Here is a 19,094-nt window from a genome sequence, read left to right on the forward strand (position 1 = left end):
ACACACACTATACAAAAGTAAGACTTTATTTTTTAACTATTATGCATCAGCTCTAGATACACTACACAAACACAAATCATGACAAAAACATTTGTTGTAATAACATTAAACTATCTTATAGTAGATGTTTGACTTTTAGCATATGATTTGGGTTTTTTAGGTTCAAAGACAGCACCCCCCTCCCAAAAGGAGTACTTTCAGGGGTAAGGAAGGGACTTCTGGTGGCAAAGGTCAAGGGCTAGGGGGGTGGGAATTCTGGTCCCAAGATGGTGACCAGGGGGTGGGACACCTGCCAAGGGGCGGGGCTACCCTTGTGGCCCTGGACAGCTCACCAAAACTCATTAAGTGGCCCTCCAGCTGAAATAATTGCCCACCCCTGTTCTACAGGATCAGCTCATTGAAGCCAATTCTCGGAGTCTCCAAGGTAACAGTAGTCCAAGAATAATTGCCAACAAAAGTTGGGTGCCATGTGGAACCGAAACGTTCTTCTTTTTAAATGATAGATTCTATAATTTAGCACAGCGATTACTGCAGGCAGAGTTTCCTGGATTTCATAGGATATCACATCTGTGCACTAAGCCCTGTGCTTTCTTTCCCCAGCCTTATGAATATTCTAATGCCGCTGTAGGATGGCGAGATGGCTCGGTGATGACTTCTATTGTGATAGCAGAGGAGGGGCTGAAACAGCTACAGCAGTTTTCTGCATCTGCAAGAGGCAGGCACAGACTGGAGCTCCATAGGTGAACAGCCCCAGGGCTTGGGGTCTGGTCGGAGGCTATCTATAATCTGGATGCGCCTGAGCTGCCATTATGGAAGCCTCTGGCCCATCATATATAGGTCGCGTGCTCCCTCTGTGCAGAGGAGAGATTTCAGACTTTGATAAATACGGAGTGATATGTCAGTGGGTTGAGAGTGTGGGAGCGTGGAGGAAGGATGGTGGAAAGGAAGCCAAGTATTTATGTCAAGGGAAACACTATGGGAGAAGTACGTGGATATATAAATAAGGCCATTCTTCACACTTATTCAGTGCTTAGCTGCTGTTGAGACTGTGCTTATTGCTTCCAGACTATATAAACTTACTTTATTTTTCTTCAGACAGACCGCTTCTTTTTTTTTAATTCGGTATCTCAACCGTCTTGCATGGCGCTTGATTCTCTCCATCCTTTGTGTTAAACGCCTGCAAAAGGGTTTAGAGGAGCTTGTCATGTTCTGCACCCCTCCCGTTGTCATCTAGCCAAGCCATACATATTTCTCTTTTCATCCCTCTCTCATAAGTCAGTCTCTCCAGCAACCCAGTGACTGTGGGTAGTGGCTGGGGTTTTCTTGTCATGCTTCACTTCAGCATTTTTTCCTGGATGGAGATGTTATTTATTGCCACTGCTCACCAGCTATATTAGAAGCTGAACATCCCCCAGATTCACCACATAATTTCTCCAAATGCTAATGGGAGCCACTGTTGCCAGTTAACATTAACTGAAAGTGGCCAGTTCTCCAGCAGAGCCTAGCTGGGATCACAAATCATGCCCAACCTACGGAGTGTAACAGGCTCTTCTCTGGAGAACTAGCACTGAAGGAGTGTAACGGGGACACTGAATCACTCCTCCCACCAAGCACCAAGTCAAGATTGATGCTAATTACTGGTCATGTGGTAGCGCAGGGGGAGCTTGCGCTGCAGCTGCTGACAACTGAGCTGGGAATAGCTCGAGAATTCATTTCCAAGGGCTGCAAGCCGTCCCTTCGTCTTCACTCGCGCACCACAAGGAATCCTTCGAAACGCTGGACGGGAATAGGCGAGAGAGGGGAAGAGAGGGTATTTGTAGGGCAGAGGTCTTGTTAAGAGTGTGACCATTAAATAGGATCAGATGAAAGATTAACATACTCTCTGATTTCCTTTTTCTTCCCCATGCTGTTTTGATCTGTGTCTGGAAAAGCCGACTGAAAGGCAGTGGGTGATATTGTGGTCCCAATGGGAGGCCTGTCGCACCTTCAGTGGGGCCAGGATTTCACCCAGGGAGACTGGATGGTCATTCAGCTGCCAGGAACGCGCCCCAAAGCACAGGCCCCACTGCCAAAAAAGAGGCCTGTTCCCAGTTCTTCCAAGCTTCCCTGCTGGAGTTGGAGCGTCCCATCATTCTTGACGGATGTGGTTTATCAAGTGAGGTGGCCGATGCAAAGGGAGGCATACTGCTGTAATTTGGACGGACTCCACAGAAGCTTTTGTGAAATGCAGATGTGATGATACCCATCAGAGTGAATGGCTATAGTCCCGTCCTCGGGTCACAAAGACCGCTCCCACCATTGTTACCAGATTTGCCCATCCTTTTGGGGTGCGCTCATTTATTACAGTTATGTTTCTGGAGTCTCTGTAGTTCTATCAGTGGGCTGCTTGTGTCTCTTGTAGGAGAGACATATCTTCTATATGGAGCTCTCTCTCTCTTTTCTGCAAGTCCTCACCCCCAATGGAGCTACCTTGAAGGGTTTCGTTTCGATGGAGCTGGGTTCCTCCAGCTACCGAATCAGTCGAACACACGCAGCACGTCTGAGCCGGCTGGGTCAATCAGCATTTACAGGCTGACCGGCCCCATAGGCCACGGCTCAGCACAGCAGGGCAACAATAAAACCCAGTCAGACACATGCACACAGGTTTCATAGACATTAAGGCTGGAAGGGACCTCGGGAGATCATCAAGTCCAGCCCCCTTCCAAGTTAACAGAGTACATCTGAGCAGGCAGGGTTAATCAGCACTTCCAAGCTGACACCCTCATAGGTCCCGGACTCACAACCGCCCAATCTCTTGTCACAATTGTCCTAGTAGTAACTCCCTTGATGAGCAAACCCCACAGGATTTTGGAGCTTTACAGGGATCTTTGGCTTAGGTTAAATAAGCGTTGCTGCAGAACAAATGGGGAGGTTGAGGAGAAGGAGGAGTAAATGAGGTTCAGAGAGAGTAAGGCAACCAGCTTGACCATCAAAGTTATTTTATTGCCAGGTATAGGAAACTTTTGATGATACTAGTAGCAATAGCCATACAAGGAAAAACACACACAACAGTTACAGTATTACAGTTTCAGTTGGGTATTTGAGGAAGTCTAGCTCAAGTGTGATCAGCAAAAGTCAGGTTTAGAAAGCTGCGCCTGGAGTAAGAGAGAGAGGGAGAGAGAGAGGTGGGGTCTCACCACCCTGTAAAGCTTGAGCCGGTCGAGGTTCCCAGATGTTTGGGGAGCTTGCAGACAAGCTGCTCAGCTTAGAGTCCAGGGGGTCTGAGACAGGCAGAGCCCCCAGCACGATCCATGGAGGTATGTCAGGCAGGGAAGGAGAAGGTGAAGTCCCAGTGGAAGTGGTGCAGCATTTGGATCCAAGCACCAGAACAGAAACTTGAGCTTGGGTAGAGGTATTTGTAGGGAAATAACAATGGTTCAAGGGAGAACACCAGGTTTGCTTATAGATTCATAGATGTTAGGGTCGGAAGGGACCTCAATAGATCATCGAGTCCGACCCCCTGCATAAGCAGGAAAGAGTGCTGGGTCTAGATGACCCCAGCTAGATACTCATCTAACCTCCTCTTGAAGACCCCCAGGGTAGGGGAGAGCACCACCTCCCTTGGGAGCCCGTTCCAGACCCTGGCCACTCGAACTGTGAAGAAGTTCTTCCTAATGTCCAGTCTAAATCTGCTCTCTGCTAGCTTGTGGCCATTATTTCTTGTAACCCCTGGGGGTGCCTTGGTGAATAAATCCTCACCAATTCCCTTCTGTGCCCCCGTGATGAACTTATAGGCAGCCACAAGGTCGCCTCTCAACCTTTTCTTGCGGATAAATGATGACTCAAGGGAGTATACCAGAGTTGTTTTATGCTGGACGATGGGAGCTGATCATTCCTGGCTGTGGGCAGCGTTACCCTAGGGGATCTCACAATGCAAACAGGCAGATTCAGTGTTTTGGGTACCAATAAAGGAGTCATCGCTAGAATTGGTCTGATAAATACTGAGCTGGGTGTGTGCAGCTATGGGGTGATAGCATCTGGAGCAGGGATCCCCCATCATGCAGTGCTCCCCTGCTTCTCTGGTCCCAGAGTTCGGTGTGGATCTTGCCTTGGAGTCTCTGCTCTCCATCCTGAATGCTAATGGAGGTGCCTGCCTGTCCCATCTCTGATGCACATGGGACCAGAGGAGTTCCCACCCGGTCTCCACTCTGATTCAAATGAGACTAGGGAAGTTCCCTTAATCCTGTCACCCTTATCCGGAGGGGTTTAGGTGCGCCTCTCACTGCATCTTCATTGCCTTCTGTAAGTCCTTCTTCTGATCCGTTCTGGTTCAGGCAGAGGTGGTGGGGGCAGAGTCTTTCGGGAGTCAGACAGGCTGGGTCCTGCTCCAGAGTTCCCCAGGAGCACAGAGATGACCGGTAACGCCACGGTGGCCCCCGTTCGCTGCGATGGCAGGATTCTGGCTGGGTGGAGGTAGGAGGAAGAGAGGGATCTCACCAGGCAGAGGGATGGGCTGGCAGTTGGAGGTCAGAGAAATGGTTACAAAGACGACCGGTGAATAACAGCAGCTAGCTTGCAGAAGAACCGTAGGCTCGGAAACTATCTAAACAAACATCTTGGCTTCTCAGTAGGGAAGCCACAGCCCAGATAAGGGGCAAAGTCCTCATGATGAGCTGCCTGACTAGCTCTACTCATTACCTGGGCAGCAGGAACTCCCTGAACCACGAGGCACAGCCCTCCTGTCTCTCACACACCAGCTCCACCAACCAGATGGGAAGGGAGAGTATTTTGCATTTTGTTCCTGCAGAGAGGGAAGGTCACCGTCCTACAGAGTAGCTTCAACAGCAGCTTTTCCTCCTCGATAGGCAGACAGATACAGCAAAGGTAGTTCCTCTGGCATCCTTGAAAATAGAAACCAAGATTTTGAATATATTTTACAGCTGCAAGAGTGGGAGCTTTAAGGAAAAGCAAATCAAAGGACTCTTGATCATATCAGGAGAGTTGCAATACAGACCGTGAATCAGACATGTGGCAGTTATCTAAGGTAAATCCCAGCAGGACAAGGACACATCATCACAATAAGGTTCTTCATCAAGAAACAGAAAGGAAAATCCAGACACATGCAAAACCATTCTGAGGGCTTGGAAATCATGGAGGGTTTGGTCTGAGTAAGTAGTAAGCCAGGGTTGCATGCCTGGACCCACAGTTCTGCTATAACTTTGGTTCTGGAAGAAAACTTAGAGGCACAGTCATTTTTTCCTCATGCTAATAAAAGTTGTACAGCTGAAGTCTGTGCACCAGGCAGTAAGTCCTAAGGACCATCCAGAGCCAGTCAGCCATTGCCTGTAATGAGGGGATGGTGCAGCACCCACTAGATTGAACTTTAAAGTGGTGACATTTTAAGTGTAGAAAAACTATTTTCAGTTCTAGTTAGAGGCTTATAGGGCTCCCTCTGAATCTTGTCCAGTTGGATCTGTGGTAACTAAAGCACCTGCTTTTTTTAATAACCCCAATAACTTTCTTGAAACTCTCCAGCAGAGTCCTAAAATAGTTTCTGTAATGTGTGGCATATGCAGAATGCATGGTGGAGTGGTACAAAACGTTTTATCGCAGTATTTGTTGGGGGCAATCCAAGTATTGCTCTCCATTTCATCATAGTGAATAATGAGCCCATCCTTGCTCTAGCCTCATGCTAACAAGGCGCTTATTCCGCTCCACATTTCAACTCTTCCACATGAGATACATTTACACAATGCAATTGAAAGCTTCTTTCAGGCTCATGAAGTTAAGCCCCACCTTTCCTTCTTATCAATACTTGGTACGAATCTGGACAAAGGAGCTGGTCTTGCTGGTAGAGGAACATCTCCAGGGGCAGGGGATCAGAGTTCTTTTCATAGGCCTCCCTCATGCTTCACGTATGATCTTGGCCAAGTCAATTTGCCTTTCATCATCTGCTTCCCCCTTGGTAGAGCATAGCTGCTAACAGCCCATTATAGGAAGTCACTCAGAGGATTTATATGTTAATATTTGTAAGATACTCAAGGGCTATGTTGATGAGGCCCATAGAAATGCCTATAAATAATGAGTAATATTCTCTGTGCGCATCTTTAATTCAATCAAGGCCACTCCTGTTCCACGAACATCTGTTGGAAGCCCAACGTTTGGAAAACTCCCCGAAGTTCCATCAAGACAGATCTAAATTTTGTTTAGAAAAGTCTTGAGAAATGATTGCAACATTACCTTAGGGATGCACAGCTTCAGATCCCATACTCACTCCAAGACTCTTTAGATCTGAGGCTTATTTACATTTCCCGTCACAAGTAAAACAGTGGACTTTGGCTTCTTTGGGCTCTTGGAAAACTTGTCCTCTTCTTCATTGTTTAAACATGCAGTGAAGTAGAAAATGTCCTTCTTCATGAAACCTGATACAGTTCAATAGCGCGAGAGTCTCCTACTTTTGTTCACCATATATTTGCATTACTTCTCAAGTAGTGCCAGGTAGGCCTGCGAGACTACTCGGAGAGTAATGTGTTATGCGGAAGCAGAGGGTAGCCCAGAGTTTGTGAACATCCAAAGAGTAGGAGGCAACATGACATGAAGTTCTGGAAATTGTGATTTTGCCTGTGTTGCAGTGAGAAGCACTTTTCAAACGCTAAGAAATGGGTGAACTGTCACCCCAGATGGCTTATAATTAGGGTGACCATATATCCTGGTCTGGCTGGGACAGTCCCACATTTCAGAGGCCAGTCCTGGTCAGTGAAAATTAGAACAAGTGTCCCAGGTGCAGGGCAGGGAGGCAGAGCAGCATGAGCTGTGAAGTAGGAAGCCCTAGCAGACAGCAAAAATTGCCCTAAAATAAGTTAGCTTGATTACTGGAATGACCATTAAAAAGAGGAGATGACTGTTCATACCTGTGAAGTAAAGAACAGTGGGTCATTAATGAGCCATTGACTCCCTTAGCTGCCTAGTAATACCAGAGCTACTCTACATTGCCCTGCCCCTCACCTCTGCCTGCAGCAGCGCCGCTGACTTGAGGGGACAGGGAGCAGCGTCCTGGTTTGCACATTGTCCCATATGGTCACCCTACTTATAATTACACCCTTGCCTTTTCCTCCTCCTTCCTGTAGGATGAGAAAGGCAAGAATCAGTGTTATTTGTTAATTTTATATTATCCCTGCATCTGAATGTTTTGTGGGCCTTGCATGGGATTTCAGGTCTTGTCCAATTCACTAGCTATAGAATCCAACAACTGCTTTGTTATACAAAGTGATACTCGGAGAAGGGTGGTAGTGAGAGCACACTGATTATTACAGAGAACGTACTGACTCAGACTGCATTCACTGACCATGGTCTGAAGTCTGTAAAAGGAAGTGTCATGTCAGGCCATGGGTGACCAGGTCTGGGTGTCACCCCCGGCTAGAAGAAGCAACAAAGATCCAAGGGAAGTGTGCAGAGTGTGGGTGTAAGGGAGCTAGGAAGCAAGAAGATCTATTTAGGAAACTGAGTCAGAGATACAGAGGGCTGGGCAGAGCATGGGGTCAGGAGGCCAGACAGGCTGGGTACCTGGGAGATCAAACCAGGGTCAGTTTAGGGAGCCAAAGGGTCTGGCGAAACTTAGAGTCCATGGGCAAACTAGGTTGGGTAGCCAGAGAATCTGTCAGAGAGCCAGTAGAGGCACAAGCTGAGGATGAAGCAGCCTGGCTGGGTACAAGATTGAGCCTTATTGTCCGGACATGTCCTCTTCTGGGTCAGGGGTTTTTATTACAAGAGGTTAATGGGTCATCTGACCCTGGCTGGCCACTCTGGTAGCAGGGAGTGGGCAAGTGGCTAGGCCCAGCTATCAGGTTCTGACCACCTACGTCTACCCCAATGCTCAGCTAAGGAGGTGGCAGCCTGGGATGAGCAGGCAGGCTGAGGTCCCAGGTTCAAGGCCGTGACCGAACAGGCAGGGTAGATCTGGACCTTTGTATACTAACTAAATAAAATATATAGAGAGCACAAGGTTTGGGAACCCAAGTTCACTTCATTTGAGAACATGAAGGGATGGACATTGGTCCTAGGATGGATTCTGGGCAGAATCAAGCTTACATAGACTAAACCCAATTGTCCCTTTTAGGAAATCAGATGCAAGACAAGAGATGGATTATGCATGTGTTGGTTTATTTTTAGATTCATGAAATGTGCCTGTCTTGCATTCTCCATGCACGTTTGCATGATCCAGAAGTAAAATTCAGGATAGGTTGGCCAGTATAAGCCCTAAATAAAATCCCTAGGGGTATGAGACACATAGTGTTCTCTTTATCTTATCTGAAATAAGATTGAGAGGAGACTGCAGCGTATGAGGAGGAAGAAATGCCAGGTGATGCAGGGATCTTTAATCTAGCAGCAGAATTGTATGAGGAACTGGTGCCCGGAAGCTGAAGCCAGGTAAGTTCTAACTGGAAATTAGGCACTTTTTTTTCAATAGCGAAGGTAAAACTAGCTGGATTCTTCACCTCTTGGAGCCTTCACATCTGTTCAGAAGACGTTACAGAAAAATGTACTTTAGTCAACCACAAATTATTGGGTAATGGGGTGATATTTTGTGCCCTGCACTTTATAGGAGGTCCAACTGGATGGTCTCATGGTCCCTTCTAGCCTTAAACTCTATAAATCCACACCAAATTGCAAAGCTCTTAAGTAGGCGTGACCCAAACCCCAGATCTTTATAGACCAAGTGTTATACCTTGGGTCTGCCGTTTCCACAAGATGCACACACCTTCCAGGGACTTCAGTGCCACAGGCACTACTTATATCATATGGCAAAGGAGCAGGGTGTTGGATTGCACCTGAAAGCTTGTGGGGGTGCTCTCCTATCTTTGACTGCGACATACTTTTGAACTAGGCGGTTTTACTGCAGCAATCCTTTCCCTGCAGTCATCCCTCTGAGAGACGCGCTGTCTTCCGACCTCTGGCCAACAGGAACGTGAAATAGCACAACTGCAAAGCATGAGCCAAACACGTTCAGTGGAGGACAAAGCCCCCCCCAAAATGCTAAAAAAGAGTCAGCTTTCCTGCCTATGCTGCTGCAGTGCAAAACAGCAAGAAACTCCCTAGCTTACCTCCCTATGTGTTCATGCAAGACTAGCAAGATTTATCTTCTATCCTGTCTTTTATTGGAACAACTGATAATCAGAAGAGATGTCCATAGGATCATAGGAAAGCAGAGCTAGAAGGGACCTCACGAGGTCAGCTAGTCCAGCCCCCAGCTCAAGGCAGGATCATCCCTATCCAAACCATCCCACCCAAGTGCCTGTCCAACCTTCTCTTGAGCATGGAGCTTCCACAAATCTCTAGGTAGCCTGTTCCAATCCTAGACTATTAGACAATGAAAGGCAAGTCTCCAGGCACAAAATGCCCTTCCTCAGGTCTGGGAAAGAAGCAGATACAAGCTAAGTGCCTTGCACCATTTGCATCGGTGCAACATGGGTGCAAAACATGACCAAATGAGGATGGCAGTTCATATTCACACCTGCACTGCTTGTGTCAACGCTTATGCAAGGTAATCGAGCCTGAAGTCCGCTCTTCAAACATTACTGTCCTCCTTGGGCGAGTCCAGTCTCTCAACAAATTAGCCTTAGGTCTAAACAGCTTTGCAACTGACTGTCTAATAGCAAGCAAACACCTTATTAGTAAAGACAAACCGAAGTAGCCATCACATAGAGCGAGGCCAGGAGCTTTGCTCAAACTGATGCTTAATAATTGTTCTGTGATGCTGTTTTGAAATAGCAGACGAGCCGAGTAGCTTTATATGCTGTGGTCTTCGGAGTGATTATTTAGTGAAGGTCTTATGCAAATTATATGTGTCATGGCACTGCTATCAATAGCCACGCGGGCGTTTCACCTTGATGATTATGGTGCAGCTGGAGACTTGTTTGCTCAAAACTTGTTAGCAGTCTAACCCGGGAGTAGAGCTCAGTTATGTGCAGCGCTTCCACTTTTGTCAGGAATGCGTCTCATGACTATTCCCTACAAACACAACAGATAATTAGTTTTAGCAAGGGGCCCAAACAAAACAGAGGCTAGATTGAAGCAGAGTTTGGGATGCATTTAATTTTTTGAAACTGCAATGCAGTTCTTGCATTCAGGGTGTGTAATACCAGGATAGGGCCAGGTAGATAGATAGATCCAGGTGCCCTTCATTCAGCCAGGCACCCAGGCAAGTCATGGTTATGCCACAAGGAAAGAAGAAGGACTTGCTGCTGATGAACCAAAGTTTTTCTCTGATTTTAGTCATGCGACCACATAGGCGAACCTGATGGGCCCTAGGCAGCTACCGGCTCTGGCTGGTATTTCCCAGGCAGGGGGTGGGGATGTGGGGGCTCAAGGCTCCTGGCAGCTACAGGCTCTGGCTGCACGGAGTGGGAAATGGTGTCCCCAGCCAGGGAGTTAAGTGTCTCCCCTGCCCCCTCGCAGCCACCACCGAATGCCATGCTAAGTGATGATATAAAACCCTTAATTGTGTGGCAGCCACAGGGGTGGATAGAGCCTGGAGATACCCACCTGATGCCCCCTCTGCCTCTGTTCTGGAGCTTCCCTCCCCACTTCGACAGCACCCAGGGCTCATGCTACTGCTACTGCATGGCCGCAGGACTTTACAACAGGGAATTTAGAGTCAGAGTTTTAGTAAGGCCATTGTGCCATCATTACCTTAGTCTGGAGGTTTGTTGCATCCCCTCTGTACATCAGGTAGGGAAATAAGCAATGTCTGCCTATCCTCTCCTCCAGTTGGCTCTCATGCAGCTTTCTTCTAAAGCCTTCTTGCCCTGTACACTGGAAACAAGTCTCCTCCACTCTGTTCCAGATCGTAAAGATAGGATTTACCTGTTCACATACAGGCCATGCAAAGCACTGATGCTATAGTGCAAGCATGCCTCCATCTTCAGCAGCGCCCAAAAAGGGCTGAGATGCATCTGGGCCTGCACCACTGAATTAGTCATTTGAAAAGATGTTCTGACTCCCTGTGCAGCTGAGCAGCAAGCATGCTTTGGTTGGATGAGCTCATATGCAAGAGGTGAGGATTGGCTACTGCTGCTGGTCTATTTAACTGTCCTAGAAGGGGCACCAATTATTGACCCTTGATCTGATAAGAGTCACTACTAAACCGCTGGGGAGAGCCCAGACTTTCAGATTCCCTCGTCCCCATCAGGCAAAATGTTTTTCAAGCAAAATCTCCATCAGCTGCTGCAGTGTAACAGGTGCTATCTGGTTGCCTGCGCTCCTAAGACCTAACCTGTCTCCCAAACCACAGTATGGAGACAGCTCTTCGACCTAGGCAGTTTTTGGACTTCTATCGTTGTCGGGTCTAGTTAACACTTCTGTCCTCTGTCCCTCTTCCGAGAATGCTGCAAGTGTCAGGTAGCACCAGGCAAGGTCCAGCTGATATAGGTTATAGATGCGACTCATTTCCCCCAGGCCACCGCAAAGCTGTTTAGTGGTGGAGGTAGCTCCTGAGCTGCTGTAGGTTTGAACTAGTGATGTTAATGAAGAGCAGTGTGAACTGAATTGGCAAGGAGTGGCTCAGGTGCCTAAATCCAACCTTTAGATCCACAAAACCACAGCCCGACCTTGGAGGCACCTAGTGTCCAAAAGTACCTTAGCTTCCTTTAAGAAACTCCCTTCAGTGCCTGCATTTCTGCTTCTGGGGATCCCCAGTCCTGCCAGCTCGCAGTGGTTGGGCACCTATCTTATCTAAGGGCTTGATTCTATAGGAGTGCTCCAGACCAAAGTGCAGCCACTGAGTGTGGTGGGGCTGCATTTTACCTGAAAGGCTGGGGTGGAAAAGAGGGGCATGCAGAAGGTCAGAGCACTCACTGGAGTTGTGGGAGATCTGGATGAAAATCCCCTCTCCGAATCAGAACAGGGATTTGAACCAGCCAAGCGAGTGCCTTACCTCCCGAGCGGTAAAGCCCAGAGAATACTTAACATATACGTGTGACATGGATGAGCTTCAGGAAGGGAACTTGAGAGACACCCACCTTCTATAGTTCGGTGATTACAGCATCCTCCTAGGAAGCAGGAAATGCTGGAAGACAGGGGACCCGACTCTGTTTCCTACAGTCAGGCAAGTGCTGCAGCAACCACTCTCCCACCAGTGTTTTGTGTGACTGGTGTCTGTGTCAGACCAGTCCCACCCCCAGAAGAGCATTTCAGGATACGAATCCTGAGAAGAGATGGGAGCATGACTTTCTTTGAAGGACAGCATGTGGGAACCATTGCTCTTCTTGGTATCTTGGCTGGTTAGCTTAGGTGGCTCCCAGCTTGGTGTGCTGCCTGTGCTCTCAGATGCTATAAGGGACCATACGGTTTCTCACTTGGGGCTGCAAATCCCACTAAGCCACAGCATGCCTCAAAGCTTAGTGTTGCCTAAATTATGTGAATCATAGAAAAAATAAGGCTAGGAGGGACCCCCTGCTTAAGACCACATCACTGCATCTAAGCCATCCCCAGTAGATGTTTGTCTAATCCGCAGTGAACTGCGTCCAGTGATAAATATTCCACAGCCTTTAGCCCCGTACACCGCCGCGCCCCCTCCCTCAACCTTCTTGATGTTCTAGGCAGAGCAACCTGTGTATAAAGTGCCTACACTGCTCTTTCCCTGCGGATATCTAATCTTGCTTTGAACACCTCCTAGCAACAGCAATATTTGTGCCCAACATAATAGTAAACACAACAGATGGAGCAAGATAGATTCAGTGCCAGGATATCTGAAAGACGGGGCTCGGTTTACCCAGTTAGTTTGATTTGGAATGACTTCACGAGCAGAACAAGGCATCAGATGTCTTCATCTTCTATCCGAGTTGCATATCATTATCTGTATGCGGCTGGGTGTCTCTTTTGCATGAGCCAGCTAGGATTTCCAACCCCAAAATGGACAATCTTGTGTATTTAATGCAACCCCTTCCTCCCCTTGGAAAAAATAAAAAACCCCCAACCCTAAACCCCAGGATTTTTGCTGAGCTGCTACTTGCCAAACTCTTGGACCTGTAAGTCTTCATGCTGGTTGGTTGGTCTGTGTTTTGAAATGAAGTGTTTGAAAAGGCCTACAGCTTGGACCTGTCACCTTTTTACACTTGTAAGTCCAAACAGATTTAAAACTACAGTTCTTGAACAAACTGATGCCAGATTTATTTCTGCTTTGTTTTAGCTGTATATAACAGGCCTTGGCTCTGGCTCCATGTGTGAGAGTCTGAGCACACAGTGCACAAAATGTTAGCTGCTGCTGTTGAAAGTTAAGCCTCTGAACAGAAGTATTCAGGAATTTAAGGGCTGACTGCTGTTCAGCAAAATACTAAACTTACCGTTAACAATTATGTAGTCCCCTACTTGCAACACAGTGGAAGCACTTGAGCTGCATCTGTGAAATTGTGCCCAATACATCAGTTTAAGACTATGGTGTGTCCATGCCAGATTTATACCCCGCAGCTCTAATTGTTCCCAAGGGCCAGAGGATTTTCATCATGGAGCAGTTTGACCCTAGTACTGTAACACATGAGTGGCCAGATTATAGTTTACACCTATTATCTAAACCAATTTTGAGAATCGGTATTGATATGGTTCTTAAAAAACAAAACAAAACAGGAATTATTAAGAGGAAACTCCTATTATCTTAACTGGGACTGACTTTTGAATAAGTGCCTGTCACGTAGAAGCCAGTGCTACTAGTTAATAGGGCTGTGCGGAGCGGCACCATTCCGTTTCACCTTGAGTTTTGAGGTTTTAAGGCAACAGCGTTTCATATCAAATTTAATTTCAATTCAAAACAGCTGTTCCATTTTGCTTCATCAAAACAGCGAGGCTGTTTCAACTCCATTTCAACGTTTTGATCAGCCGGGGACGGGAAGACAGCCCAGCTGGGCTGACTTCCCATCCCCGGTGAAGCTAAAATATTAGTTTAAGTATATTTATTTTGACACAAGATCTTGTTATAGTTCTAGGTCCTCCAGGAGAGCTGTAGAAAACAACCGCTTGCTCATGATAGAGGCTGAAGCCATTTAGCACCCAGGTCCCAAAAATGGGCCCCCCAGGTAGTAAGTAGTAGAGCTGTGCGAAATTTTACCAGCCATTTTGTCTTGACACTATTTCAACTCATTTCGAGGTCGAAACAGCAAAATCGAAATGAAACAAAGGGCTTCGAAACAGCCTTGAAACAAAACAAGGCTAGTCAAAACATTTTGACTTTTGAAATGTTTCAGACATAGTGCTAGGGATGGGAAGTCAGTCCAGCTGAGCTGACTCTCTGCCCCCAGCCCAATCTTGCGTGGGGATGGGAATTTAGCCCAGCTGGGCTGACTTCCTGGCCTTGGCCCAATCTTGTGCCGGGGGTAGGAAGTCAGCCCAGTTGGACTGACTTCCCATCCCCAGCACTAAGGTCGAAATGTTTTGACTTTCAAAACGTTTCGACTAGCCTCATTTTGTTTCAAGACTGTTTCATTTCAATTTTGCTGTTTCGACCTTGAAATGAGTTGAGACGAAACAGCCGGCAAAATGTCACACAGCCCTACTAGTTACTATCTGGGGAGCCCATTTTTGGGACCTGGGTGCTAAATGGCTTCAGCCTCTATCATGAGCAAGGGGTTGTTTTCTACAGCTCTCCTGAAGTATACTTAGACTAATATTTTAGCTTCGCCTGCTATTCTAGAGTTGCCATAGCTTTCCTTTGCTGTGTATTTGGATCTCTCTTTGTCTACCTGCTCTTAGAGCATCTCTCATTGCTCACCTAGAGTAAAGTGTAAATCGATAATCCCCTGCCCTGCAAATCTGGGAACCAGCTCCACCGCCCAGATTCTCAAATGTCTCGGCACGGTCTTAAACCTCACTGGACACGAGAGCAGCCTAGGGGCTCTCTGTAAATTAGAGCAGCTTACTTACTCCATTGCCCATGTTGGTTCCTTTAAGTGCTCTTAGCTACATGCATGTTTAATTTGGGACTCTTTATTTTCAGCTTTTTCATGCTATCAGGCTGCTGTCCATAAAGAAACAATGTCATCAGCTTGTCTGCTTGAAGAAGCTACTTCTGGCTTCCAAGAGCTGCTGTTGCAGACTGTCGGATCAGGTGCAGCTGATTGTGTTTCCAGGCTGTTGGAGAGGGGAACGCTAGTCCCAACTCTGATGGCACTCGCTCTATCCCAGTGGAACTCCTTGGAGGAGAAGAAAGTGCCGTGGTCAGTGTTGTCGTGCGTGGGATGAGAATCAGGTTCAGGCCGAGTCTCAGTCATTTACCATTCAAGAGCACCCATCCTGCTTTCATGCTAGATATGCCGCAGTAATGGACAGAGGTTTCCATGGTCATCCCCAAGCTTTTGGGGAGAAAGTGAAAGGTGAATGCAGGTATGACCTTGATAGCAAGGCAGAGACTGAAACCCAGGGCTCCTGACTCCCCAGTCTCTGCCATGGCACCCTGCATTTTTTTGCAAAGCTGAGCCCTTTGTTCTCAAAAGCTGATGCTGCAGATCACTTCACCTTCTCTCGCGTATGTTATTAAGCTTAAAGCTTCCACTATTTGCAATTCAGGCTATGGTAATTTATAATCACAAAAACAGCTGAATTCATCCTCCTGCTGTATGTCTTGTCATTAAAAGCACTCTAACTTTTAGCTAATTGGCAGGGGTTACATGCGGGCTTCGGAAAAGGGTAAATCATTACAGCTTCATGCCTCAGTAGTCAATTATAGATTGTTTTTCTAGCGTGGCCGTGTTGGCAGCCTGCAGCGCTGCAGCGAACACAAAAGGGGTAAGCAGTCTTCAACCAAAACGCCCTGACGTCACTCATCAGCTTAAACCAGGACCCTGGATCTTGATGTGGAGCTTCGGCTCTGGCAGAGGTCAGACGTAGATGCAAGTCTGACTCTGAAATGGATAATGTGAGCCTGGGTCTAAAGGGGTTATGGTGCAGCAGGTCTGCTTTGCTCCAGTCTCTGGACACAAAGAAGAATCTGCAGGTAGCATGCAGCTTTCTCCTACCCGCTTCTCCCAGTGCAAGGGCGGCCAGACTAGACATCCTGCCTAACACCCCAGCGAGCCTCAGTTTCCAGAACAGCCCTGAGGGCTGTTGGCCGTCAGCAAGTTAGAGGGATGCACTAGTAGTTTAGGATAGGCTGGGACACAGCCACATGCAATTTATGCTACAGCTCAGCCTACTATAAGCTGAAAATATTAGTATTGTGGAACAGACGCGTGTGGATGCCTAGACAGGCGTTTCCAAAGGTGCTCGTTATCGCCGGTGTAACAAGGCCTGCCCCAAGGGTGGCTGTGATGCCCCCTGGCAGCCACTCAGCCTTCATGTCCCCTGATTCCTTAGAGCCTGCTCCCCTTCTTCTCACCTGCCACGCTGTGCTGTAAATATGTACTTAGAAAAGGGAGGCTGCTCCCAGGGATCCCTGAGCAAGATCTCATCTGCTCATGAGCTATGATCTAATTGCTCATTGCCTTAAGGGCTAATTTTGTGGCCCTTCTAGCCAAGCCCAAGCCTCACAGATGTTACCAATCAATCAATTCATGCCCCACTCCTGGGCTCAGTCAATTCAATGGGCTCTCGGCCTCCAGTCAGCTATCACTCTATAACCCCGTCTCAAGTCCTGCTGCTGCCCTGCCCCTGGGCTCTGACCTTACCTTCAGGCCTCTTACACTCTCTCTGTCCTGTTCCTCAGCTCTGGCCCTGCTGGGACTTCTGCACCCCTTAGCCCCTACCCAAACCAGCACTGTTCTCCGGGCAAATCCATAATATTCCACTTGCCTGGCCTGCTCCTGGGCTCAAGGGCATCCCTGGTATGAGTCAGGAGCGCCTCTGCAGCTCCCTTTCTCAAAAACTCTTCCTACTATGGCTTTCAGGGCTGCACTGCCTGCCCTAGCTCAGGCCCTGGGCTTATATACTCTCTAAGTCTAGCCCTCTTCCAGCCAGGTGCCTTCCCTTGAGTGCCACCTGAGCCCTGTCTGCAGCCTTTCTCCTTTGGACGTAACAGGAACACTAAGCTCCCCACTATACCACTTAATTCATAATGCATTTGCAACAGAACCAGAATTTCTGGTCTAGACAGCACCAATGTCAATGCAGAATACACAGCAACAGAATAACTCACGCTCGATGGGACAACGGTGCTCCTAGCCAGACATATGGGTGTCTGCACAGCTGCAAAAGTGAAATAGAAGCGGGACTTCTTGTTCTGTGCCCTGTGTGCATAGATGTGGGGCTCACATGAAGTAGGAATTTGCCTTCTTCGCGGTACACAAAGCAGGTATCTACGGAGCACATCCAGGGGTGGCACTGAGTACTGTCCAAGTGCTGTGTTTGTGAATCCGCCACCTGTTACCGCAGTGCTGATTGTGCAAGCATCATAGAACGGAGCAAAAGTGAGTCAAGAGCTGAGCTCTGCTAGGGACAGAGGGATTGAAGCTTTGGCTACACAGGGAACATGGACTCTTTGAAGCCACACGTTACACATGTTCCAACTGTGTTGCGTTACGGTGCAGGATTGAAGTGGGGCTACCCTCACACAAGCTGAGGTCCACCATGGGTCTGTGCTGAGGCCTGTACTATTTAACAGAATCATAATTTGGGAAGATGGGTGAGTGGTGAAATGCTCAAGCTTGTGGGCACATGAAACTATTAGTGCAGTGAAAACTGAAGTTGACTGTGAAGAGGTGAGGAAGGATCTCATGATGAGCAAATGGAGAACAAAATGGCAGATGAAGTCCAGTGTTGGTAAGTGCAATGGGATGCACATAGGAAAAAATAGCCTGAGATACATATGCACGATGCTGGGCTCTACCATATCTGTTACTACTCAAGAAGGACAGAGGTTGATAATTTAACCAGGTTCAGATGGGAGATTGGACAAATCTATGCAGGATAGGTCTATCAGTGAGGATGAAACAGTACAGGTGTGGGTACAACTTCCATCTTAGGGATTCCCTGGGCTCTGAATGTGCAAAAATATAGGGGAGAAGGATGGGAGGCAGATGAGTCTGGATCGGTCCTGGACAAACACCCTTTCCCTTAGCCTTCCCTCTCTGCCGCTGTGGGAAGCAGGCTACTGAGCTAGGTGGACCTGTCCTAGAAAGATACCTCTTATGTTCTCGAACTTAGAATACCCTCTGTTTGCCCCAGAGAGAGCAGCAGTGACGGAGAAAGGGGTGGAAGCAGGTCAGTAAAGCACTCGTTCCTCTGCACCAGAGCTGTGTCAATGGTACAGCGTGGAGCGAGACCAAACTGGATGCATCACGTGGGACACAGCACCATGCAGTGGGTTATTGTTCTGTGGAGGGTCACTGTCATGAGTTAGCATTTCCATCACTTCTCCATAACTAGTGAAGAAAGGAATGATTTCTTTCCATCTCAGGTCTTGGAGCATAATCAGGCCTCAGGCACAGTCCACGTTGTCCTGCCCAGCTTCCTGCTCTCCCAACACAGTTACCATTTCTCCGTTCAGAAAGGAAGGTCCCCGAGACAACACAGCTTACACTAACTTTTCACCAGGCTAGTTCTGGAGATGGAAAGCCCTCACCGGCTGGGAAGCAACTGCAGTCCTGGGATCTTCTGCTTTAATAATGAATCTTGAGCCCTCTTGTAGATGACTAGAGAAGAAAAATAAGGCCTTGTCTGAGGGCTCATGATTGCAACCATTTTCCAGCCTCAGAGGATCTTAGATCTTCCTCCCAAGGTCAGGATGGAACCAAAGCACAGTGTTTAAAACAGTTTCTAGTTAACTCCATGCTCCATAGCAGAAACCAAGACTGAAGCAGCGCAGTCCACTGACTTTGCCCAAGAGAAGGGTCTCTTTTTTCATGGTCTACAAGTGCCTACCTGGCAAAGAGATATCTGATGGCAGCCGGCACTGTGACCTAGCAGAAAACAGGATATGGCAGGAGCCAAGAGATGACATCAAAATGGCATAATTAAGGTTGGGACTAAAGGAGACGGTTTCAACTTCCTCGGAGCATGCGGGAAACCGTGTCGTCTGAAGTCTTTCAAAAACTAGGCTGGGTGTTTTTCTAAAAAACATGCCGCTGTTCACGCAGCTACTTATGAGTTAGATGTGGGAGTCACTTGGTGAAAATCGCTGGCCCGTGGGATGCAGA

At 47.7% G+C, this 19,094-nt stretch overlaps 1 long non-coding RNA gene across 1 annotated transcript; it reads left to right on the forward strand.

The window, feature by feature from the left end:
- The first annotated feature begins 4,634 nt into the window (after positions 1 to 4,634).
- On the forward strand, positions 4,635 to 18,733 carry LOC109286142 (uncharacterized). Its single transcript, XR_002094084.2, has 2 exons — positions 4,635 to 5,023; positions 14,963 to 18,733. It is a non-coding gene; the product is annotated as an uncharacterized LOC109286142 (long non-coding RNA).
- Positions 18,734 to 19,094: the final 361 nt, after the last annotated feature.

The sequence above is a fragment of the Alligator mississippiensis genome, chromosome 5, assembly GCF_030867095.1.
Source record: "Alligator mississippiensis isolate rAllMis1 chromosome 5, rAllMis1, whole genome shotgun sequence".
Taxonomy (NCBI): Eukaryota; Metazoa; Chordata; order Crocodylia; family Alligatoridae; genus Alligator; species Alligator mississippiensis.